This window comes from Octodon degus, unplaced genomic scaffold (genome assembly GCF_000260255.1).
Source record: "Octodon degus isolate 3935 unplaced genomic scaffold, OctDeg1.0 scaffold00002, whole genome shotgun sequence".
NCBI lineage: Eukaryota > Metazoa > Chordata > Mammalia > Rodentia > Octodontidae > Octodon > Octodon degus.
This window is the reverse complement of record NW_004524578.1, coordinates 31,676,487-31,702,399: the sequence shown is the minus strand read 5'-3', so window position 1 is coordinate 31,702,399 and position 25,913 is coordinate 31,676,487. Positions and strand designations below refer to the sequence as shown.

The 25,913-nt window shown below is 39.6% G+C and overlaps 1 pseudogene across 1 annotated transcript; it reads right to left on the bottom strand.

Annotated features, from left to right (window-relative positions):
• Positions 1-418: 418 nt before the first annotated feature.
• On the bottom strand, positions 419-22,785 carry LOC101589579 (annotated as a pseudogene). Its single transcript, XR_192322.1, has 3 exons — positions 22,620-22,785; positions 928-1,574; positions 419-784 (listed from the first exon to the last, which is right to left on the bottom strand). The product of XR_192322.1 is annotated as a translocon-associated protein subunit alpha-like (transcript).
• Positions 22,786-25,913: the final 3,128 nt, after the last annotated feature.

The window sequence follows — 25,913 nt, the reverse complement described above, 5'->3', positions numbered from 1 at the left end:
CACACCTGTAATCCCAGTGCTTGGGAAGCTGAAAACAGGAGGACCACTATGAGTCCGATCTACGTAGTGAGACTCTGAGGACCTTGCACTAAAACACACACACACACACACACACACACACACACACAAAGAATGCAAGGCAGGACACAAATAATTATATTGGGGCAAATATTCATTCAGTTTGGGGTCAAAAATCAGAAACTGTCAGAAAAGACAATGGCTTGCATTCAGTATTCTAAAGGCATGATTCAGGTAGTTCAACAATGATTCTGGTCAGACCGCCTGATCACACACGCACATACATGCACACACAGATTTTAATGGTTTAAAAAAAAAAAAACTAATTTGTTACTTTAGAAAAATGAATGTAGTGCATTTCAGCCATGTCATCCCACACCCGCACTGCACAGTCCACACTTTAGGAGCAGGCGCCTGCCGCAGCACCACATGTCCCAGGTCCACTCCCGCCAAGCGGACACACAAAGGCAGGGAAGCACAGCTTCAGCAGCTGCACAAGGGTACATTTACTCATAGATCCCACCAATCGACTCTGTGCCCATCTCTGGGGCACCCTTCGTGGAGAAGCTTTGTTGATCTGTTCGAGGTCTCCTGAGGGATCCAGCTCATGTCCACATCGTTCTGGCTCGATGTCCCCATCTCCACCTTCTGGATGGGTCTCTTACCCTTTCTAGATTCCAGCAGCTGAGGAAGGCCAATGATTAGCAGAAGCCCAAGACCAGCAAGGAGCATATACATACAGATCGTTTCTCCATCTACCCGTCCTCTCTTTCAAAAAAAAAAAAGTGCTAAAAAAAAGGGGGCCAGGGAGATGGCTCAGTAGGATAAGCGCTTGACTGGCAAACATAAGAATCTGAGTTCAATCCCCGGTTCCGCCAAAAAAAAATTAAAAATAATAATAATAATAACGATAACGATAACAGTCTGAAGACAGCATCCTGGAATACATTGCCATTCAAATCCTTGTAGTTCAAGTTGATGATCGGATCAAAGGGCCATCCACCCATTGGCTCTGCAGGAATGAAGGAGTACTCAGAAGTGGCCTTTCTCTAGGGTAGCATGATATGTTCAGAGGAAGAGCCGTGAAATTCTGGATGTAGAACTGGTAGTCCTGAGGATAGTGGAATGAGGCATCTAGGACTCGACAATAAAATCTTCTGTACCCTTGTTTGTGAAGCCCACCAGGAACTTCACAGCATTATTTGCTGGAAAATCTTCTTTTACAAATAGGATAGCTGTGCCTGTGCTCGGTGATGCTTCGGGTTCACCAGATACATCTTGTTCCTCTTTATCTCCTGCCAAATCTGCGGGTTCATCTTCTTCTACTTCAGCTTCCTCATCACCATCTTCAATTATTGAATCTTCCACTGTTTTTTCATCCTCTGTAAGATCTTGAGCCACAGCTAATGAGCCTGCGGGGCGTCTGCAGAGCAACACTGTGGCAGGGAACACCAGCCAGAGAAGCAGAAACAAGCGAGGGAGGGTCTCATGGCACAGCTGCTCTCGCGGCACAGCAGCCCTAGTCCGTGTTTGCGAGTGCTCCTGGTGGCTCCGGTCTTAATCGCACTATATGCATTTTTAATGCCTATTTTTGGTATGTGGAGGATTTTTTTTCTTATTTTTGTTCTATTTGCCTAGTTGAGCTTGCTAGAGGGATTCTGAGTGGCTAGGAGTTTTATAATCTGTGTAGTCTTTCTTAGCATCAATGCAGATGCAATGAATACTTCTTTAGTATATTTCCAATATTGATTGTTGGAAATAGATATATGCATATGAAAACATGGCCAGCACTGACGCTATTTTTGTCGATGCAAGCACAACCCCAATATCAGTACTGCCAAGGTCGATGGCCAACATGATCACATTTCCCCCCAAATCTAGAGAAAGTGTTACACTGACACATTTCTAATACTATCATCACACTTAATAATATTGATTTCTAAGCACTCATGGGTTCATCCAGCTACATTACTAGGCAGAACAGACGGTATTCAGGACGTTATCCTGCCAAAGTTGTCAAGTAAGGTGATATGTCACCTCCAAAGAACACTTTCAACCTCACCTTCACAGCTGTACCACTGAATAAAAAGAATAACTGCTTCACAGAGGCTCCAAGCTCCAGGCTTGACAGCACTTCTAAAAGTCATTTCAGTCAATGTCGAAAGCGGTATTTTGTAAACACTGGACTGTGGCCAAGCCCATCAATATCGACTGGCAAACTTATTCCTGGTACTGACGTCACACTTCCGATGCTAAATCTTTTTGATATGAGACATAGACATTCATACTCTCAGCAACACATCCAAGTCATTCTATAAGCAGGTTATTTGAGAGTCATTAATCAAAACTGAGTGACACCTCCCCCAGTGCACTCTCTCACTGCTGACAAACTGCCCCACAGAGGGTCACAGGATCCTGCCATTCTCCCACCCCAGTGAAAACCCATCAAGAACTAGTACTGCAATCTCCATTCCTTTACCAGCTATTTACTATGCTGTTATCCTGGGCCCTATCGTGGGTGCCAGCTTTTCTAGAATTAATACATCAGACACAGTATCGCCATCACTGGGCTTAAAATCTCATGGCAGGAGGAGAAGGCAGTTTAGAGAGCAAATAATCATCCAGATTTCTACTTACATGGGTGCTAAAAAGGAAAATGAGTTTTGAGAAAGTGTGACTAGCCTTCCTAACACTGGTGGGCCACTGAAGTTGGTCAAAGAAATGGTATTTAATTTGAGATCTCAATAGCAGCTACCAATCAGGATATGGGCAACCCAAAAAGGACAGTGGGCGCCTGAATCTCATAGAAGGAGTGAGCTTCATGTTCTGCACGTGCTTGTTCTCAAACAGTAGTTTCAAGTTCACTGACAGTATCCCTTAAATAATTTAGGAAGAGTCATTCAGAAGGGAGTTCACCTGATTTAATGGTGTGTCCATTAAGAAGTTCCAAAACTGGATGTTTATTTATTTACTATCTGTTTCCAATCTGGGGTTCTCCTAATCAGACTTTACATAGTTTGATATGAAACAGTGGTTTTCTGTCTTGACTGTACACTAAAATCTCCTAGAGAGCTTTTTTTAAAAAAAAAGTACTGATACCGGTACTTTGGCCCCCATCCTAGAAATTCTGATTTAATTGGCCTGAGGTGTAGTCTGAACATGAGGATTTTCTATAACTCCCCAGATGGTTCTAACATGTAAACAATGTTGAGAGGAGGAAAAAAATTAAATCTAAGTGGCTCATCAAGGAAAGTTAATGGAGAATTCAAGTAATCCATGTGTTTGGTCTGTTGAAAAGCAAAGAACAGCACTGAACCTTAAGTTGACAAAGCACAAAGCATTGAAGGTGGCCTCCCAGGCTCTCTACTTCCTAAGTGTGCAATGCTTTTTCACATTCAGTCTGGTCCCAGGAGTCAATCCTTTGTGCCTAGAGATTGGTGTTTTAGGCTGAGGAAGAAGATATAAATTCAGGTTTGAAAAATGTGAAGACTACTGAGAAAAACAGAACATCCACAAAATAATAAGGTAGAGATAGTTCAAGGTAGTAAATAAGAGAACAGATGTTCAAGAGATTGGAAAAGCCTTCAGTGAGACTGGGATGACCAAAGAGACACACTATAGAATCTGAGTGATAGTGAAAGGAGAAGCCAGGCAAGAAACAGGAATCACAATGGTAGGAGAAGAGCATAGCAATGTGCTGGAGCTTCAGTCTGAAGGGTCCTCCAAAGGGCCGTGTGCTAAAGGCTCAGTCCCCAACTTCTCACCACTGAGAGGTGGTGGAAACCGCAAAGCATGCAGCCTAGTGTGAGGCCTTCTGATCACTAGTTCTGAAGGAGATTGTGGGCAACCCCAGGCTCCTCTTCTTTCTTCTTTTCGCTTCCTAGTCACAAGTGAGCACTTTTACCACACCATGCCCCCATGATGTGCCACCTTGGAACAGGCCCCAAACTAACAGGTTGGTCCATGCACTGAGACTCCAAAACTGTTGGCTGAAATAAACATTGATTCTCTAGGTATTTGCTGCAATAAGAAAAAGCTAACACAGGAAGATAACTGTCTTGCACCTGGAGAAGAGAGAAAAAGGAAGAAGGGGGCAGAAATCTCCTCTGCTGAAGGTGACCACCTTCCAGATGCCCTTGCCATGCTGTGTTTCCTCAGAGAAACATTTCTTTGGCAGCTCCCTTCATACTGCAGAAGACTGGTCCCATTTTTCTCTTTCTGTTATTCACTTTAAAAAAAAATTATTTAGTGCATGGTTAACAGGGTCTCAATACACAGATAGGACCCGTAGTGATCCTCCTGTGTTTCAGTCCTCCAAGTGCTCGGATTACAGGTGTGTACCACCACGCCCAGTCTCTCAGTCACAGTCTCAGCCAGCTCCAGAGGCAGGGCTGGCATGGCCGGCTGGGGATTAAACATCCAGCTCCTGTGTCTGCCTAAGCAGGTGCTTTTCACTTCTGAAAAGTATATAACCATCCATGTCTAAGTGCTTTGACAATGCTTGGCTGTGTGACCCTGTTCTACAACATAACACCAAGCTAGGTATTGAGCAGGCGTATTATCCCAACCCTCTGAGGCTGGAGGATAACAAATTCAAGACCAGCCTGGACAACTACCAATTTAGAAACATCCTGTCTCAAAATAAAAAAAAGCTGAGGATGTAATTCAGTGTGAAGGCCCTAGGATCAATCCAGTCTTGGAAGACATGTAAGTATGGATGTGATTTTATGACTGGATCCCTACCTTGGCGCTACAGCACAAACCTCTTGAGGGCATGGCTTGGAAATCTACAACATCCGCTAAATCCCACAAGTGATTATGATGTGCAGCCTGGGTATTGAACAGTGGTCCTACTCAGTGGCAAGATCTGGGGAAATACATTTGTAGCCTAAATGCTATTTCCTATGCCGATAGCCAGGTATGCATAGAGTTCACCTTGAAATATATTTCCTATTTAAATTGCTGGAAACAACTGTAATAAAGAAAACAGTGATGATGATAACTAATAAAAACAAGTTTGAAAAGACACTGCAATTTGGAGGAGTTCACTAAATTCAAATTTGGAAATGTGTGAAATGTCATCATATTTACTGGGTAATAGCTTATGGGATGGTTGTATGCTCCAAAAAGTATTAGAATACTTCACATTAAACCTATTGTTATGGGTTGGCAAATGTACTCATGGAAGTGAAACCTGCTTAAGATTAACCCAATGGCCAGCTTCAGACTTCTCAGCATATATTTACTGCACCCTTAAAATTACTTTTTAAAGTAAATACCAAGCAGAAATCGGATACTAATTAACACAGCAGGAAATGTGGTCTGAGAGAGACTTAGCTATCACCAGATAATTCAAATCTTGTTAATCAACAACTTCAAATGTTTTCACAATGAGCATGTGATTATGGGTTAATCCATAATGAGCAGAGATAACCATAGCTATGCTTCTTGACTACTAGGAAAAGATGCAATAAGCAGACTTAGGTGAAACTCCTCTCTTTTTGCCGGATGACAATTATTCATATTATTCAGTTGATCATTTCTAAAATGATGATAGTTAAAGGTTAATTTTCTTTCACTTGGGATAAAGAACTGTCATTCAATGTCTGTGAAATGAAACCTTCGAGGAAACTGAGGATTCATTCATCTTCCTTAAGGACTGAACCAGTCAGTAGCAGCAAAAATTAAAACAAGCTTAATAATCTTTATGAAGCATCCACCAATCTTTTGCTCAGTGTGGCTTACTTGAAGCTCTGTTGTCAATATACTATTTCATAGTTAAATGAAAATTACAAAAAAGTATTAAAGTCAAGTTGTTCAACAGTTCCTAAGTATAAACGCAAGAGAATACAAATGATAAGTCAACTTTCAGAGATAAGATTTTGCCTTTCAATAGATTTTATGTAACAACTTATAACTGCCCAGACTTTCAACAATAGGCAAGGACATAGCAAATAAACAACTAACATGAAACACATAAACTCAATATAAGCAGTAAAATTAAGGCCAAAATCTGTCTTTCTACTGGCTCCTGCATATTCAGTTGTTGCTACAAATGGCTTAATATAGACAGGGAGGGCAGTCTGCCCAACATTCCTATATTCTATAATCCTGGGAAGTAACAATTGACAGAGAGAAAGAGAGACAGAGACAGAGACAGAGACAAATAGAGACAGAGACACAGACACAGACAGAGAGAGAACGAAAGAGAGAGAGCAATTAACATTACAGTTTCATGTCTTTATGCAAGTCAGAACTTCCAAAAACTTTTTTAGTGGTAAGTTACATGCAATTAGAACCTTTTGCCATTTGATGAGAACAAAGCATTGGGACCTAACAGAGCAATCTCACCTAGTAGAAATATAACAGCAGCAACAACCAAAAAACAATGGACACATGAATAGCAGAGGAAAACTTAGGACAGAGCAGTATGGGAAATCATCATCTATGTAGAGCACTTTTACATAAATAATATAGACATGGTGGGCTTGCAGTTGACAACTGCAACATCGTCACTGGATAGAGGAGCTGTTACTTACTGGTGTCACAAAACGCCACTATGCCGAGCCCCTGCACAAGCTTCTCAGCAAAAGCCTTTGCTCTCAGGGACTAGGAACAGATTTAATTGTAAAATTGTAGAAAATAATGCAAAATAGTTGTGAAAGTGAATTTCCCATTTTGCACCTTGATTTTAAGTTTATAAAATCACAAAACATTCCCTGAAAGGGACCTTGAAGATTACTCAGCAATTTATTTTGTAAGTAAGGCTGTTCATGAATGTTTCAAGGCCCTATTCCTAGTTTGGTTTCTTTCCATAATTTTATTGAGAAACAAATAGCAATGAGACAATTTCAAATCAAATTAGTAGTACAGTTTCAATAATTAATACCTTGTATATTGTTTTCTTAGTGGTTATTTGTTGTACAAGATGCAGACATGATATCCTACTTACAAACACAATTAGAACAAAACCCTCTATTCATTGAATTAAGAGAATGTAGCTGCATATTTATCTTAACTATTTTGAATATACAGATACAAAATGGTCATTCATTTGTATCCTCTTTTTTGTTTAGTTTTGTCATTTAAATATCGTAGGTGTGTGAATTCAGCAACAAATTCCAAAATAGTTCCATAGTCCATAATAGTATTGGGTTATCCGTCGGACTGGCAATATCATAAGTTGTTGACTTGAGTCTTTAACAGCTCTGCATAATAATATGGCTTTACTTCTTATACTTCATTTTTATGTTTTTCCGCTGGATGATTAAGACCAAGATAAAGCAAGACCTATGTAACAATAATTGTAGCTTTTGTATCTCATAACGTCAGTCAAATCCCCTCAGGATTTATCCTGAGACCCTGTACCGTAGTCTGTAGATTCTTTGTCAGTGTCAGTCATATGGATGAGCCATGGCCATTGCTTGACCAGTATGCTTTCTGTGAAAGCCTGAGAGAAGGTTTTCTCTCCATATGACTCTCCTTAGGCACACTCTGCATCATCAATCACTTTCCTCTTTGGCACCATAATCTCCTTGATCAGAAAATTTGGGACACAATTGAGTTACATGATGTTACAGTACCCTATTCCTAGTTTATAGTTACACTATTGGTTATATCAGCAATACAGGAGGGAGCGGGGAGGAGAGAGAGAGGGAAGAGGGAGGGGAAGGGGACAAGGAGAGGAAGAGGGGGAGGGAAAGGGAGAAACACAGAGAAAGATTTCCCTCTCACAGTCTAGCAACTGAAAATTCCTTGAGGTTAACAACTAACTTCTTTTTGAAAGTATTAAGCTTGTTGGTCTTTGGTCATTCCCATATTCATGCCTTCACTGCTTTAGACAGGCAGCATCTAGATGTTTCTGTGAAAATGTGAAAGGGAGATTTGTTTGAAACCATGTGGAAGGAGCATAAAGACTCTGTGCCACAGGAACGTGGGATCCTTGCTGGACTTGCTATGACATGTGAAAATGTCTTTTCCTGGGTCCTAACTTTACTTGATGTCTTAAAGCCTTAGTTTTTTTATTTATAAAAACAAAATAATACAAATATTCCCAGCATTGTTGTAAAATTAAATGTTAGATTTTAGATAAATAAATTATGAAAAAAATATCATGAAATAACCAAGCAAAATGCCTAGCCATTGGATGATTCTTGATTTTCTTTCTTTTCCTATGCATACGTCTCTCTTTTTGCCAGAAACTTCTACTACATCCTGAGATTTTTGGACACCACTGGCTCTAAATTGCTTTACTCTAAAAATGAAGCTAGAATAACTTACTTCATAAGGTCCTTGCAAAGAGCAAATGTAATAATGTCTGAAGATGCGCTTTGCATAACAGTATGCTGTTATACGTGTAAGGAATTAATACTGCTATTGTGAGTAACTGCATTCCAATATGTCAGACCCACTATTTTGTGTGCCAGTCTGCTTGAAATACCTTTATCTTTTTTCTCCAAGTACTGACAATCTTCTTTCAGCCCTGGATTTGTATTTTTGCTAGGAAAGTCAAGCTTCAGACACTTGTTATGTGCCACGGTGTTGTGTCACATCATAGTAAAGACCATTCTCTGCTCTGTTCAGGGAGATCACTCCCTCACTTACGTTTGGTTTCTTCTGCTACATTATTGAACTCTTCAAGAACAAAGAATATGTTTGTATTTTTCACTTTTAAAACAAACTCCACAAAGCTTGAGCTTTGATCAGAGCAGGCTCAGAATGTTTATCTGTTGGACAATCCAGTGCATACAGTATTATATTTAGCCAATAGTCTTTTTAATGACTTAGCCAACATTAAAGATAACCAGAGAGCTAAGATGAGCATAGCAAAGCTTGCCTGTAGCCCAAGGGTTCAGGGAAAAGAGGCAGGGGGGATTACTTGAGCCCACGAGTTTAAAGCCAGCCTGGCAATACAGCAAGATCCCACATATAAAAAATACCAAAAATCTCAGTGTTGTAAACAACCATTTATTATGCTCATGGATCTTTAGGTCAGGCATTTGTTGGACAGGGCACAGAGGGGATGGTTTGAATTTGTTCCAAGTTGTCAGACTCTAAAGAATTGAAGGCTGGCGGCCGGCATCCTGTGAAGGCTCATTCACTCACAGTGAATATGAGCTGTCAGCTGGGAACCTAAGGGCACTGCTAACTGTGGCATATGCATGGGTCCTGGCTGCATGACCTCTCACAGTGCTGTGGCTGCATTCCAGATGAGAGACCAGCAGAAGCTGGACCCTGTCTATGGCCCCGTCTCCAGCCACACATCACCACTTCTGGGACTCTCTACTGGCTGGAGAAGTCAGAGCCCAGCAAGGAAAGGGGAAATAAATTCCATCACTTGGTGCAAAGTAGTAGCCTAGTTCTGAAAGAGCGTGGAATAGTAGATATGCTGCTAAGGCCACTTGTTTGAACAATATAATCTGCCACTGGATTTTATTGCTCTAATGCAATAATCTCACATTGTACTGGGCTTTAAAAGTAACGGTTATAGCTCAGCAGCTTAACACCTGCCTGGCAAGCACAAGGTCCCGAGTTCGACTGCAGGTGTTCAATCCCGGGTACCACCTGCTGTGCCAGCCCCAGAACTCCAGTGTGCCATGGGCCCCAAAACTAGGCATGGTAGTACATGTCTGTAATCTCAGCACAAGGGAGTCTGAAACCAGAGGATCATACAAGTCCACACTGCATAGCGAGACCCTGCATCATTAAAAAAAGAAATCTAAAAGTCATTTGCTGTACAGTTTAGAAAAAGAGGCATGAAAAAGACATGGGCAAGGCAAGCATGAGGCTGAGTCCCTTCTCTGAGAAGGCTGTCATGTCTTCACGCTAAAACATTAGGGAGTATGCATTTTTAAGGAAAATCAACATTCAAATCACAGCAATCAAAAAGGGGCTGGAGAAAACTTTTTTTAAATGTGTTTTGTATAAGGTCTCACTACACAGCTCAAACTCCTGTTTCAGCCTCCCCAGGGCTCGGATTACAGGCATGCACCACCACATGGAGCCTAGGTGGCCAGCTCAGCATGCCCGGGGGCAGGGCCTGTGCAGCATGCAGTAAAGGGGATTAAACCCTAGTCCCTGTGCTTGCCCATGCAGGCTCTTAGCCCACTGAGCTATCTTGCCAGCCTGGAAAAATGCTTTTTAAAGACCTGGGTTAAACATAACACAGACCCCAAATGAAGGATGTTCTATTAAAAACAAAAAAGAAAGGCAACCTTTACAATATCAGACAAAGAGAAGAAGAGTGGGTGGGAGGGAGACAAAGAGACAGAGAGAGAACATACTACACATAAAACTGGGTAAATCAGAATAAGGATTCCAGACCACGTGCATGTCAACTTCCTGGTTGTGAGGCTATGCTAGTTATGAAAAATGGAGAAACCAATTGGAAAGTATACAAAGTCTTTCACTGTAATGCTTTCAAGCTGCATGTAAATCTACAAAGATCTCAAAACGAGACGTTCACACACACACACACACACACACACACACACACACTTTTCCTAATGTATTAACATTTATCTTTCCAGATAATAAATGTCATTAAGTGGTGGTAATATATTTTTCCAAAAGAGAAATTCTAATGGCTGGCTGCCTTTCAGTATCTATGATACTTCCAGGGCAAAGGTATTTTTGTGCAGTCTCTTAGTAATGTTCATATCTCTTAGCATCAGCAGCTGCCTGCTCCACCTACACTATCTCCTTTTAGTGGATTAAAAATAAAAGTTAGTTCTTATCCATAAAGAGCTGTACTTAGCTGTATCCAAGTTGGTGACTACTTCTACATTTACCTATGAAGTATATAGTAAAACTTAAACAGAAAATTGTTTTATTCTAATTTTTTGGTTTTTCAAGATGAAATAAAAAGTCAATTCTTGAAATATATGTCTAGGACCCAAAGCATGAGAAATAAAACATGCTGAATTGAAATGGGTATGTAAAAGCTTCCTCTCTTCTGCTCCTCTCAGCCACTGTGGGGGAGTAAAAGCCTTTTTCTATGGCACCAATCAATCAAAAAGTATTTACAACCTTTTCAACAAACTATTTCAACCATTACTAGATCATTAGCAAGAACTTCAAACTTGCTGACCCTTAATGGCATTAGGAATCTAACTGCAAAAAAATGAAACCATACTCACAGTTAATAGAGTTCCCACTGTGCTCCCGTCCTTCAACCACAGACAGCTTTCAAAAATCAATTTGTGGTTCTGGACAAATGGTCTAGACTAGGGTGGGAACCCAGAACAGAAGCAAAAATGGACAGGCAAATATAAATTCTAGTTAATGTTATATTACTTAGTTATACTAGAACTCTCTTAAACTAAAAATGTCAAGATAGAAAATTAACATGTTTACTATTTGAGCTTCTTATTGGCATGACTGAAGTTGCTCCACAGTTAGTGCGTTGGTAATATGCCTTTACACATAAACTGTGGGCCAGGATGACACACGACCAGTTTCAAATGTTGATTATTTATTTATTTATTTATTTATTTATTTATTTATTTATTTATTTATTTATTTTGGCAGAACCGGGGATTGAACTTAGGCCCTTGGACTTGCCAGGCAAGTGCTTATTCTACCGACTATCCCCCCGGCCCCGCTGATTTTAATTTCCTTGCATGCCTCTCAGTGGTTCAGCAGGTTAGAAATGTTGTAAATATTTGTAAGATTTCAGTTATTCTTTTGAGAGTTATTGAATTTCAAATTTGATTACTTAAAACCTCATAGAATGTGGAGGAGAGAAGCTATGAAAGAATTTTTTGTACTGTCTGTTCAATGTTCTATAATGTTAAAAATTTTCTAAAAACAAAGTCCTTTAATTTTAAAAATATAACAAAAACAAAACAAATAGCAAAGCTTCATAGGGAGCCAGAGTTAAGGCTACACATAGATCTGAATAACTGATCCTGGATTCCTCTTTCAATTTAGCATAACCAAAACCTTTCCCTTCTGCTTCTCCATCCATTCTTACCCCACCTCCAAATTTGCTGGTTCTATTTTGGAAAAAATATACTGATGAAAGCAAGAAAAAATAATAGGAGACGGCCATCCTAAAACTGTCATGATGGGAAGAAAAGAGAAATCAGACTCCCCCAGAGGAGAGCCAGCTGAACCTGGTTTACACAGGATGCTTCCAGAGAGAAAATAAAAACCCCAAGAGATCCTTAGGGTACAGGGCCAGCCATCATCCTTGCCTTTTGTAGTAGAGAAATGGCCACATCCAGTGGAATAAAGAAGAAAAGAGCACTCTGTACTGGAGTATGAATCATGTGTTTTGGGGCAAGAGCGAGCCTGACTGGCAGATGGGTCTGGCCCTGAGTAGGGTCAGGAATCCCTTGATGCTGTCAGCTACAGAGATGAAGTGCGTGGGAAAGACTGCAGTTCCTAAGCCCTCATTTCTCAAGGATTCCTCTCCTTTGGCTGAGCAGAGGAAAAGATTGGATCAAGACAGTAGTTCCCACAGGTCACGGGCAAGGGGAGCAGAAAAATCAATTTGCTCCAGTAGGACATCCCATCTCTGTCGTATGACTGGGATGGCCTGGGGGAATACCTGCCACATAAGTAAGCACTGAAATGATTCACCAAATCATGCAGTGGTATTAAGACATTGCCTCCTTTGTCATAAAATGCACACCAATTTTTTTTAATTGACTTTCAGAAAGTCAAATGACATGACCTATTTCAGAGAGCACAGAAGTGGTAAGGCTGCCATGCTCTAACTCCCATCATTGTTTAATCTTGCAACATTTTACAGGGACATCAAACCAATGGGATGCACAATCCCAAGACATCTGCATCTACTCATGTCTATCTCCTGGCTCTGGCATAAAGCTTCTCTCTGAGGACTCCCTTTGAACTCTTTGCAAAGATAACATCTCTGAGGAAGCAGCCACCATATCTCTGCACCACTATTGACATTTTATTAGTTGTGTAACTATAAAGAACTGACCACTGTAGAGCATGTAGTTTAACATATGAGAGGCCAATATCTAACCTGAAACCTTGAACTACGAAGTGATCCACAGGGGCTTCTCAGAAAGATCAGTTAATTCCATCTCCCCTATGTGAAAAAGACAAAAGGGTATAGCACAATAATTTCCTATCATAAGTCAGTGTGGAGGAAGCAACACCCAGGGTATCTCACAGTTCTATAGCTCAAGGGTATGGAGCTAATCCTAGAATTCCCAGCAGCCACTCAATAGCAATCTTGGGATTATATGTGGTGTATGTACAGGATTGCCAACAGAGCTCCAAAGTCCAGTAACTGATTTCCAGATAAAGACTATGCTGACTGTATTCCACTTCCTTAAGTACACGTTGGGTGACAGCTAATGTTAAACTCATAGCCAACCTCCAAGCCTTGCTCTTTTCAAGGGTTCCTGTTGTGACTTAGTCAAGTTATAGCTTCTAATCCACCCCATCCTTTGCCTGTAAAAGAACCCAGCTCACATATGCAAATGCTGAAAGTATAGGAAATCCCACAGGCCCTAGGCACTCACCTCTGGAATTTGTCTTGACTGTTTCCCTTAGAAAGGTTAAGAAATTTGCCCCTGGTCACACAGTCAGTAACTGGCAAGATTAAGGTTCAAATCTCAGTTTACCTAACTGCACAATCTGTATGAGGGTAACAGAATCATCAAATGGCTCTCAAAGGCTCGGTTCTTGGAAAACAATACACTGATTTGATCTGGCCCACACTAAGAAAATCAGTATTCAGTGGTTTAAATATAAAACACACAAAGACTGTCAGGCTCTGGTGGCTCTCTAAATTTCAAATGTTGAGATTACCAAGAAAATGGCAAAACAGCCAACAGCCTCAATGCAAATCAGCCTCCCCAAGATTCAGAACTCAGACCCTGGAATATAACAATTTGGGGAAAGAAAATCTTGGAGGTAGATTCCCCAGGACCTAGGAAGGATCTGAAGAGAGAATTGGACCCCACAGGACAAATGAAGAGACAGACCTCAACACAGAAAAAAATAAAATAAGTAATAAACTTCACTTTTTTAGTGACCCTCACTTTAAAGTATGAGAGAAGAGGCTCAAATCTACAGCTACACAGTGAGAACAGATGACTCCAAAGGACACTAGGCCTCCAGGAAGAAACCCACCAGCGGACCTGAGTGGTGGGCACTGTGAGCTACAAAAGCTGGTAGAGACTCAGGTCTAAGAGTCCTCAGGAGACAGCCATTGGCCAGTTGCTATGTGAGGGAGGGGCAAACTGAACCTGGGACTCAGAGGAGCCATGGTTTGCCTCATTTCAGGGCTCTCAATGACTGGTAAGGCAAAGCAACAGGAAATGTCCAGGAAGCCCAGGTCAGGCCCACAAGAGACACCCAGAGTGCAGTAAGCTGAACAACTTAAGCTCCAAACCCACAACCAGAGGCCAGGATCAGCCTGAACTTCTATGAAGTTGAAAGCAACAGAATTAGCATATGGTCCTAATACTACTACAGGTTTGCTGGGATCATCCATCATAAATTTGAACCATGTTTACCTCCTTTGTTTACCAGCAACAGCAAGGACCCACCCTGAATTAGATGCCACCACAAAACTGTAGACCACAAAAGATAACCACATACTTGAAATCACAAAGATGTCTCTCTTTTCTCTTTTTTCTTGCTTGTTTTTCTTTTTTATGAGTGTGAACATTGTTTTTAGTTTTTTGTTTTGTTTAATTCTTGTTTTTGTTTTCTCTTTTTTCCTCCTTTCTTTCTTCATGAATTTCCCAAAGTTTGAGTTACCAGCCCTTGTCCTTCATCCCTGCTTCTAATCTTCTTTCTTATTTCTCTATTTCTTACCTTATTTCTCTTAACTCTTCTCCCAAAGGGTAGAATCACTCTACTAAGAAGATATTTACTGTATATAATTTCTGATTTGTTTAGATTTTATTATATAATTATAAATCTTGTACCTGTAGTTAATGGTTGCAAATTAACAGTTGCCACAGTTTGTTGCTTTTTAGACTATGTTTGATATTATTGTTACTACAGATTGTACTGCTTCAGCCAGGGTAACAAAGTTGTTGTCATCAGTTACTCTCGCTTGTATGTCAAAACTGAGATTTATTTGGGATCATAAACAATACCATAGTCCAGTATCAATAACTGGGTGTTAGGCCAAATAGTCAGCAACTTCTCATCTCTAACATAAGTTACTTGGAATCAATGAGAAGCCGACAATAGTACAAAGTTGAACCTTAAGCTTCTAGGAAAAAGAAGAGAAAATTAAACCCAAAGCTAATATGGGCAGGAAATCATAAAAAGCAGAGCAAAAAATAGCACAATGGAGACTAAGAAAACATACCAAAAAATCAATGAATTGAAGAGTTCTTTCTTTGAAAAATTAAATAAAATTGACAAACTCTTGGCCAACATTATCAATAAAAAATAAAAGAAAACACTCAAATCCATGCGATTAGGAAGGAAAAAGATAAAATCACAACAAACCCTGCAGATATCCAGATCAAAACCTATTTTGCAAAACTGTACTTCAGTAAAATGGAAAACACAGATTCCTAGGTACATACAAATTACCAAAGTGGAATCAAAAGCGTAAAAACTCCAGTATCATTCAATTAAATTAAAAATGTACTAACAAAGAAATCTCTGGTACTGATAGATTCACGGCTGAATCCCAGAAGAAATTTAAAGAAGATCTAATTGCTACTACTCAAAAAACTCTTTAATGAAATTGAAAGGAAACAGCACTGAAAATATTCTTGGAAGCATTAACCTAATAGCAAAACCAGAGAAAGGCCCAACCAACAAAGGGATTACAAGACAATCTTTTTAAAGAATATAGATACCAAAATTCTCAGTACAAAGCTGAGAAATAAGGCAGAAAATCAAGAGACTATACATCATGATCAAATAGGATTCAGTCAAGGGGTACAGGGATGATTCAACATGCACAAATTAATAAATGTAACATAGCACATCAATAGAGACAAGGGGAGAAAAATCACAGGATCTTCTCAATAGATGCAGAAAAAGCACTTGACAAAATCCAACAACGATTCATGTTAAAAATCCCTACAGAAAAATTGGAATAGAAGGTCTTTACTTCAACATAATAAAAACCATCTATGACAAACCAACATCATATTAAAAGGTTAAAAACTAGAAGATGTCTACTTTCACCATTTCTATTCAATATAATTCTGGAAACACTAGCCAGGGCAATTAGTTAAAAGAAACAGAACCAGCGAGATAGTTCAGCAATGTAAAGCTCCTGCTTAGTCAAGCTTAGGCAAGTGCAGGAACTGTGGTTTGATCCCCAGCATCACACACATCACCAGCTTTGCCCCCACGGTGGGCTGAGCCAGCCAATAAATAAATAAATAAATAAATAAATAAATAAATAAATAAATAAATAGAATAATGATAAAAAGAAATTAAATTATCATTATTTGTAGATGACATAATATTCTACATAGAAAACTCAACAGACTCCACCAGATTTAATAACCAGATTCAAGGATGTAACAGAATATAAAATCAACACTCAAAGTAGCATTCCTGTACACAATAACAAACCCACTGAAAGAGAAATGAGTGAAACCACACCCTTCACAATAGCATCAAGAAAAATGAAATACGTAGAAATCGATCAAATGAAGGAAGTGAAATGCCTTTGTATTGAACACTACAGTGTCTGAAAAGGAGAATGAAGATGACATCAGAAAATGGAAATATATTCTTGGATAAGTAGAATCAATATAGTGAAAATAGCCATACTTCTAAAACTCCACTCAATCAATGCAATCCCAAAATACCATAACATACTTCACTGAATTAGAGAAAAAAAATTCCAAAATTCATTTTGAACCAGAAGAGACCTAGAATATAAAAAATCAATCCTGAGCACAAAGGCAGGGTGGAGGCATCACAATCCCTGACCTTAAGTTATAGTACAAAGTACTATGATGAAAACAGCACGGCATTGGGGGAAAAAAAAACCAGAACCAAGGATCTGTGTGACAGAGTGGAGGATGCAGAAACAACTTCAAATACCCCTATCCACTTTATCTTTGACAAAGGAGCCAACCACCTTCACTCTGAAGAAAGATAGCCTCCTTATTAAATGGTGCTGGAAAATCTGACTTTTCACATGCTGAAAATTAAAACAAATCCATGTTTTTCACCATGTACTATACTAAAATTGAAATGGATGAGAAACACTAAATATTAAAGCAGAAACACTAAACCTTCTGGAAGACAGAATAGATAAAATTCTTAAAGACATCCTCTTTGATCTCCTTACTTTGGCTCTGCAGAAGTTGCCTGAAATGTCTTGACTTGCTATTCCTACAACTCCTTCTTTCTTCTGTTTATACAACAGAGAAGCAAAAGTCACCACTGTTTTCCCCCTTGAGCATTCTGAACATGCTAAGACTGAGTCCAGATCTTCTGAGAACAGCATAATTGCTAAGAAAGCCACCAAGTCCCCCATTCACTAGGCATATACACATGATTTATATGACCAAGTTATGTTGCTTTTGGTGGCATACTCTCAAGTCATGTAGAAGCAGCATGAAGATTAATGCGCACACACACATTTAAATCATTACAGCAGTACAGTGAGACTATTCGCTCTGCTGAGCTTGTGTCAGCATTTCTCAATCTAACCATGTTTTGTCAAGCTTTTTAGACTTAGAGGTGAAATTGCCCTGTGCATCTGAAATTCAGGACACAGCACTGTAAGTCCATAATCAGACTTTTTGCAAATTTTTCTGTCTGTGATCTGATGGCTTATTAGGTGAAATGTAAAAAAGATTGCACAATTATTAAGCCATTGTACTTTGAAATGAAATAGAACTTTGTCAACCAGAATGGGGTTTAGTATCACTATTTACTGATCCACTAAAAATCAGCTGGTTTACTGCTTAGGCAAGTGAAGGAACCAGAGTTTGATCCCTAGCACCACATGCTGCACCAGCCCCACCTCCAGATGTGGTGAGCTGGCTACTGAGATGGGGCTTAGTGGCACACACCTGTAATCCCAGAGCTAAGAAGGCTAAAAAACAGGAAGATCACTACAAGTCCAAACTGTGTAGTGAGACCCTGTTCCAACTACATTTTAAAAAAAAAATCAATTGTTTAACTGGTTTAATCAATTGTAATTTTATCTAAAACACTTTTAAGTGTTAGATAGATTACATGCAAATAGAAGATGAGACTTTAATCTTCACTTTTATGATATGTGAAAGTGTTACATATTTTATCTGATTATGTGTCAAGTTATCCCCTAAAATCTAGGGCTAATAATATTCTTGCAAATACATATTCTTGCCTTCAAATGACATGTTTAATTCTGATACTCTGTCAATGAGAGGCAACAGGTTCCAAGACTTCCAGACAATTGCTTTAAGATTGGTTCCAACCTAAAGTCCAGAGATAGCTTTCTATTTCTTGGGAGTTTTAAGATAGTGTGTGCTTTAAAAAATGAGGAGATAAGAGAGATTGATGGATAGGAGTGCTGCATTTGGTTAGTGTAAGCTGCAGAAAAAGGAAGCTTAGTACAGTGGAATACACAAGGCTCTGAGTCAAAGGATATCAGTTTTGCCACTGGCTGATCAAAGCGCATTGCATCAAAGTCGGTTTTCTCAACCACTGACCAGAAAAATAACACTGCATTTCCAAAGTGTTCAAAGGATTAAGATGTATTCATCCTTTTAGTCAATAAATATTTGAAAAATATTTGCCATGTGTCAAGCACCTAGGAATTAGACCTATAGATACAGTCCCTACTCTGTCGTAATTCTGTCAGAAAGATAGTCTTGAATCACATAATCCAGTAAAATAATCCAGTAGTGAAAGTAATACACTAGAAGGTTGAAACAGTAAGTGCTACAGAGGCAAGACACATGCTGTTTTGAGAGCATTGTCAACCTCTCTGGGGGAACCAAAGGAACTTCCTCAAGAAAGTGACATTTCAGGTAAGTCTAAAAATGAGGATGTATTAAAAAGGCAGAGGTGGGTGGGGAGTGTTTCAGGTGGAGACATCAGCATGCACAAGGGGCCTGAAGTGGGAAGAAACATGGCTACCAAGGAATATGAGTGGAAGGGAATATGAAGTTGGAAGAAGTGAATGAGAACCATAACTGGCAGACTTTTACAGATACAGTGACCCTACTAATTTATATTCCCCTTAACTCTCAAAACTGTGGCCACTTATAATCCCAGATGTTCAGGAAGCTAAAATGAGAGGATCACATTGTAAACTGGAGATCAGCCTAAGAAATTAATCTATATCCTGTCTCAAAATAAAAAATAAAAAATAAAAAATAAAAGGGGCTGGGAAGATAGGTTAGTGGTAACATTCTTGTGTATCATGTGCAATTCCTAGTACAATTCAAAAAGTAGCCTAATTTGGATATCTATATATGATCATGCTACCTACAGTCCATACATTTTGATTCATTCTCTAAAAACAATAAGGAATTTCAAGCATGAGAATAACATAATGGGACTTAATCAGTAAACCAAGGTGGAGAGCATAAGTCACTAACCTTCAAGTCTCTTGAGGTCTCACCTGTAAACTGTGTATTTTGGATCAGTTGCATATTACGCCATATCCTAATAAGAACAGAACCTCCAAGCTATCCAGGGAGAATCCACTTCTACAAACTGGCTTCTAGTCAAATTTCTAAAAACAAATTCAAGGTAGCCAGAGTTCTCCAGAAAAACCGAATCTATAGCATGTGTGTCTATATGGGCTACGGTGTAGGATAGATTGGGTGATTTGAACATATTGCCTCACATGACTAGAGAGTTGAGGAGGTTGGCAAATCCAGTACCTACAGGTATCTAGAGATGAGTGACAGCTCATTCAGAAGGCAATTTATTGGCATACCTCTCTCTTCTTTAGGGAAGATCAAGCTTTGTTCTATAAAGACCTTCACCTAACTAGAGGAGGCCCAGCCATATTTGGGTGGTAATCTGCTCTACTGAGTGTTTAAAGATGTTAATGTTGATTTCACCTGAAAAGTGTCTTGAAGGAAACATTTAGAAGAATACTGGGTCATGATTCTGGGGATCATAGCCAAGCCAAACCAATATACACAATTAATCATCACAAACAACTATTGTCATAAGTGGATGAGTTATTTTTTGTCTTTGTTGTTTTATTTTGTTTTGTTTTACTATTCCAGCTTGGGTACTGAATATTCCCTAAACATAAGCACAGATATCTATGCTTCCATAGGTCCTATGATGTCTTTTTGGGAGACCCCCCCCCCACAACTCAATAGAAATGATTTCAGAACAGACAAAGTAAAGTTTTAGAAGAAACAATTAGTCCCCCAAATTCCCACCTGCTAATATTCTAGAGTAAAGAAGCAGCATTGTTCTTGGAAAAGATGTGGCCAAGAGATTTCCCTTCTTGAAATGTTTCCCACCTCAAAAGAATAAGGCAAGAACTGTTTACTTGTCAAGGAAATTCCCTAAGGGAAACACTCACTTTGGATCTTCACAGTTTCAACAAAGAAGTTACAAAGTCCGACAATGTCTGAAACTTTTTTCTCACAGTCAGTGAAAATGAGAAGGGGAAAGAGAATTCTCACAGAAGCAGCTTTCCTATGACACTTCAGTGCTTCTCTTTTGGAAGAGAAAGGAATTATGGCTTTCAGCTTAAACATGGTAGGTTGGCTGTAAGACAGGGTGACCTGTATAGGTGCCATTACATTTATAATACAAGCCATAACTTACCCTTGGCATGAGAATTTGGGATTTTAATTCACAGAAAATTCAAAGGGTCTAAGAAACTTTCTGAAAACAATCTAATACCATACTCATTTTGTTGTTTTCTTTTTCCTTTGTGTTTTTTTATAACCCAGATGAGGTTAGCACACTTAACAGAAAAGGTCTCAAAGGACAAAAATCATGCAGACTCTCTGATTTGGAGCTTTCATGTAGACAGGACAAGACACAGTAGGCTTGGAATTAGCAGGAATGTTTAGAATGAGATATGGAGAAGTATGAAACTCTGATAAAACTGAGAACAAAAAGAGTATCTCTGAGAGACTGAGGACTTGAATTCCAGGAAAGGCCCCAATGGTAACATCTTAGGAAAGTGGTAGCAAACCTTTGGCACACACACCACAGCAGGAGCACAGGACCCTCTCTGTTGGCACGTGGGCCAAAGCACCCCAGTAGTCAGGCATTGGATAACAGTTCTTTCTAAACTAAACATCAGTATTTGGGTTTAATGTCAATGTTGGCACTTTGTGACAACTAACTGGGTTTGGGGATCCGGTTTAGGCTCTTGGTCTCTAAAGGTTCACTATCACTACTGCCCTAGAGTTTTAAACACAGATGTGCTAAGCCTCCTCTCTGTGTCCTTCAGTGAGGACTTCTACATACTTTACCCAGGAGCCAGCTGTCCCACGCTGTAACTGGCCAGATCGCTCTCCACACTCTTTTTTCTTTCTATTACTCTCTCAGTCCAAAACATACTCAGGACTTTGAGGAAAGTCAAGTGGTTTAGACTGTCTGAGGTGCACCCTTTACCCAATAGCCAACACCACTACTGTGCTATATTTCCTTTCTAGAGTATGTATGGTCACAAAACAAAAAGATATATTTGTGCTAGCACAGCATCTAACTTGACATGCCAAATGTATTTGTCACTTTCCCATCACTGAAAAAATTTAAGGAAGTCAGGTTTATTCTGGATTAGGTGTTTTTTTTTAATTTTGTTTTTGTTTTGTTGTATTTTTAGGGAAGTGTCTACAGGGTGTTCAGGATCTCACCACTAGATTGGATTTATAGTGATCCACCTGTTTATAGACTCCCAAGAGCTGGGATTACAGGCGCATACCTCCAAGCCCAGTCTCAAATGCCATCTCAGCATGCCCTGGGGGTGGGGCCAGCACAGCAGGCCTGGGGATTGAACCCCCAACCCCTGCATCTGCTTGCAGACACTTTAATCAGCTGAGCTGTTTGGCCAGCCCTTTGGATTATGGTTTTAGAGGATTTAATCCATGGCTTATTGAATCCAAGGCAGAAATGGAGTGGTAGAAAGGGTTGGCAAAGGAAAGTGTCTCACTCAGTGGCACCCAAAAAGCCAAAGGAGAGGGTAAAGGAAGGAACAAGGGTCAAGACTATACCCTTCCAAGTCATGCTCCAGGTGATTGTTCCCTCCAAATAGGCGCCACTTCTGAACATGGTGTACATTTTAGACCCAAATCATAACACTCTGCCCATGAGCCCCATAAAGCTCAACTCCAGTATACAAAATGCATTAGTTCATGTCTAAGTGTCACCAGAGTCTTAACAATTGCAGCATCGCTGAAAAAGTCCAAGCCCAAAGTTTCCTCAGACTCAGTGTAAACTCTTAGCTGTGAGCCCCTATAAAAATAAAAAAGAATGTTAAGTTCTTCAACATACAAAGGGAACAATGGAAGAATAAAAAAGAAACAATCCAAGTGAGCCCAAAATACAGTAGAGCTAACATATTCTGCAGCTCCGTGTCTAGCATCTGTGGTGAGTGACAGTGAGTTGTGAATTCCAAAGGGCTTGGGCAGCTCTGTTTCTATGGCCTTGTTGGTGATAACCCATGCGGCCTCTCTCTTAGATAGATGGGTTCCACTCACTGCTGGCTGTTTTCTTCAGTAAACATTCCACATCCTTGACATCTCCAACTTTCTGTGTCTCCGTTGCACCTTCAGCTTTACTCTCATAGTTGCATGCATTTATCTCTCGTGGACACACTGCTTGACTTCCCAGGACTTCTTTGGAAATCTTAGTGAAAGGCTCCATGTCCCATAACTTTTGTATTTGGCATTTTAAAAATATAGCACCATATAGATGCTGCCAAGATCTGCTCCCAGCTCTAGAAGTAGCCAAGTCCCCTTGGAACATGGCTGCAGCCACCTCTGAGTATTTGGAAGGCTAAACTTAATGATAGACTTTCCAAAATGACCCTGAATGAGAAGGGCATCCTGAGGCTCTCTTTTAAAAGCAATGGTGTTGTAAACTAGTTTATCCTCTTACACCTTTGATCTTGAGCATGAAAAGCTCTGGCTAATTTTTAAGATGCATTCAAGCCATCTTTATCCTGATAGAAAAATACATGCCTTCTTTTTAATGATAATATTTTTAGCAACCACTCTCTCCTTGTCCCCAATTTTGACAATATTTACTGTCTTGTGAAACTGCAAACTTTATGCATGGGCTTTTTGCTCCCACTTGTCACTGGGGATCTAGCCAAAAGCAGCTAACAATACCCATGCACCAGTCAGAACATTGTACTACCTTGAAATTTCTTATGCAAAACTAATTAGTTCACCTCTCTAAATCTCAGTCTCCTACAAAATCTAAGGCCGTGGGCAAAATGCAAACAAAATTTTTTTTTCCAGGATGTAGCATGCATGGCCTCTATTTTGGTTCTACATAAAGTCCTTGTTCCACTTGAAACCATGTGAGGCTGGCCTTTACTGTCCACATTTCTATCAGCATTCTGCTCTTCTGAGCTCTGACAAAAATCACACAACAAGTTCCGTTTACAGCAATCTTAGGCTCCTGCTCTCTAACTTGCACCTCTAATCTTTTCCCATTTCTGCCTACAAACAAATTCCAAAGGCTCTGGGGTCACATGATCAGGGGTAGTCACAACAATAACTCTGTTATCAATGTTCAGTGTTAGCTTTCCATCATTAGGGAAAAATAATTGACACTTGCAATTTAAATTAAGAGAGGCTTATTTTGGTTCATGGTTTTCGAGGATTTAGCCTACAGTTAGCTGACTCCTAGGCAGAAAGAGATGGTAGAAGGATATGGCAGGAGAAAACTGCTTGACACATAGAACAAGGAAGCAGAGAGGAAAATGGAAGAATACCCCCTCCCAGGCATGGGATGCAGTGATCCAACCCCTCAAATGGGGTCCCACTTCCCAGCGTGGGACTTTCCAGGGACCTTTTATGTGTTGTTTCGTCTTGTTTTGTTTTGTTCTTGGCAGAATCGGGGATTGCACTCAGGCTCTCATGCTTGCCAGGGAAGCACTTATTTTACTGAGCCATCTGCCCAGCCCCTCCAGGGATATTTCGATGCAGATTGTAACAACAAACTCAAATACAGATAGAAAATTATTCTAAATAATGTTCTCTAACTTTTTCTCAATGAAAATAGAAACATATTCATTTTCTCTTTCCAAACAGAGTAATAAATTGATCTTCTGAAGAATCATACATTTCTACCCAGCTAGCCAGACAGTTAGTTAAAAGCCAAAATAATCTTTACTTTAGAGATCAGCCAGATCTAACTTAGTTCACTGTAGGTAATAAATCTGTCCTTTCCAGAGGGAAGATAACAGAAGCAAATAAAGTGATGAAACCTAAGGGAATGACAAAGTGTAGAGGTTAACAGAAAGGAGATAAATTGTTGACATGACTACTTTCTCCATCCTATAATTTATCAAAAAATATATATTTGTCAAAGGATAAAACTACCTCTCTCCATTAATCCATTATCTCAGCATCTTTTTCTTTCCTTCCCTTTTAAAGGACTTCCAATCCTTTTTTTATCAAAAAGTGGTAGTCATCCTTTCTATAAAAATTGTCACATTATAGGAGAACCTGTACTGTAACATCATGTAACTCAGTTGTGCCCCAAATTTTCTGATCAAGGAGATTATGGGGCCACAGAGGAATGTGATCAATGATGTAGTGTGTGCCTAAAGAGAGTCACATGGAGAGAAAATGTTCTCTCAGGCTTTCTCAAAGAGCAAATTGCTCTAACAATGGCCATGACTCATCCACATGGCTGACACTGACAAAGGATCTACAAAGTGCGGTGCAGGGTTTCAGGGTAAACCCTGAGGGGACTTGACTGAGCGTGTCAGATACAAAAGTTACATGCTTTGTTATATAGGTCTTGCTTTATCTTGGTCTTAACCATCCAGCAGAAAAGTATAGAAACAAGGTATGAAAAGCCACGCCATGTTAATATGCTGAGCTGTGAAAATCTCAAGTCATCAGATTTGGACATTGCCAGATCTGTGGATAACCCACTACTATTGTGGACTACTGTACTACATTGGATTATCTTGCTGAATTCATGCACCTACAGTATTTGGATGGTGATGAAATACCCATCTATGACAAAACTGAATAAAAACAGTGACATAAATGAAGGACAATTTTGTATCTGTATATACAAAATAGTTAGGGTAGATATAAAGCTACTTTCTCTTAATTCAATAAGAAGAAAGATTTGTACTAATAGTGTTTGGACAAGATATCATGTCTGCATCTTGTGCTATGAATGACTACTACAAAGACAACAATATCAATGTATTAATTGTTGTAACACTCCTACCAACCTGTTTTGAAGCTGTCACATCGCAATTTTTTCTCAATAAAAGTAATAAAAAAAATTGTCACATTGTAGATGTGAACCCTGTTTCACTTCTGAAACAAATTTACTATAGAATACTAAACACAATGCAGAACACATCTTACTAGAATGTTGTAATGCTGTTCTGCCTGAAATTAGGATAGGATGCTTCAAAGATAAATATGCTATCTAGGCCCTCCAGCATGTATAGATAAGTTTAAGTTATATCATCAAATCCTAGCTTTTAAAAATTTTAACTAATTTCTAAGTATTAGGGAAGATTCATGTCCTTGAGATATGAGAAAGAGGGAATTTTATTTTTCTTTTATTTATGTATTTTGTTGTTACAAGGTCTCACTACATAGCTCAGACTCATGATCCTTTTGCTTTCAGCCTCCCCAGTACTGGGATCACGGGCATGGGCCACTACAATTGGCCATCTCAGCCAGCTGGCCAGGTCAGCCCACCCTGTGGACAGGGCTAGCATGTCATATGGTACCAAGGACAAACTACTGTCCCTGCACTTGCCTAAGCTTGCCTAAGCAGGCACTTTA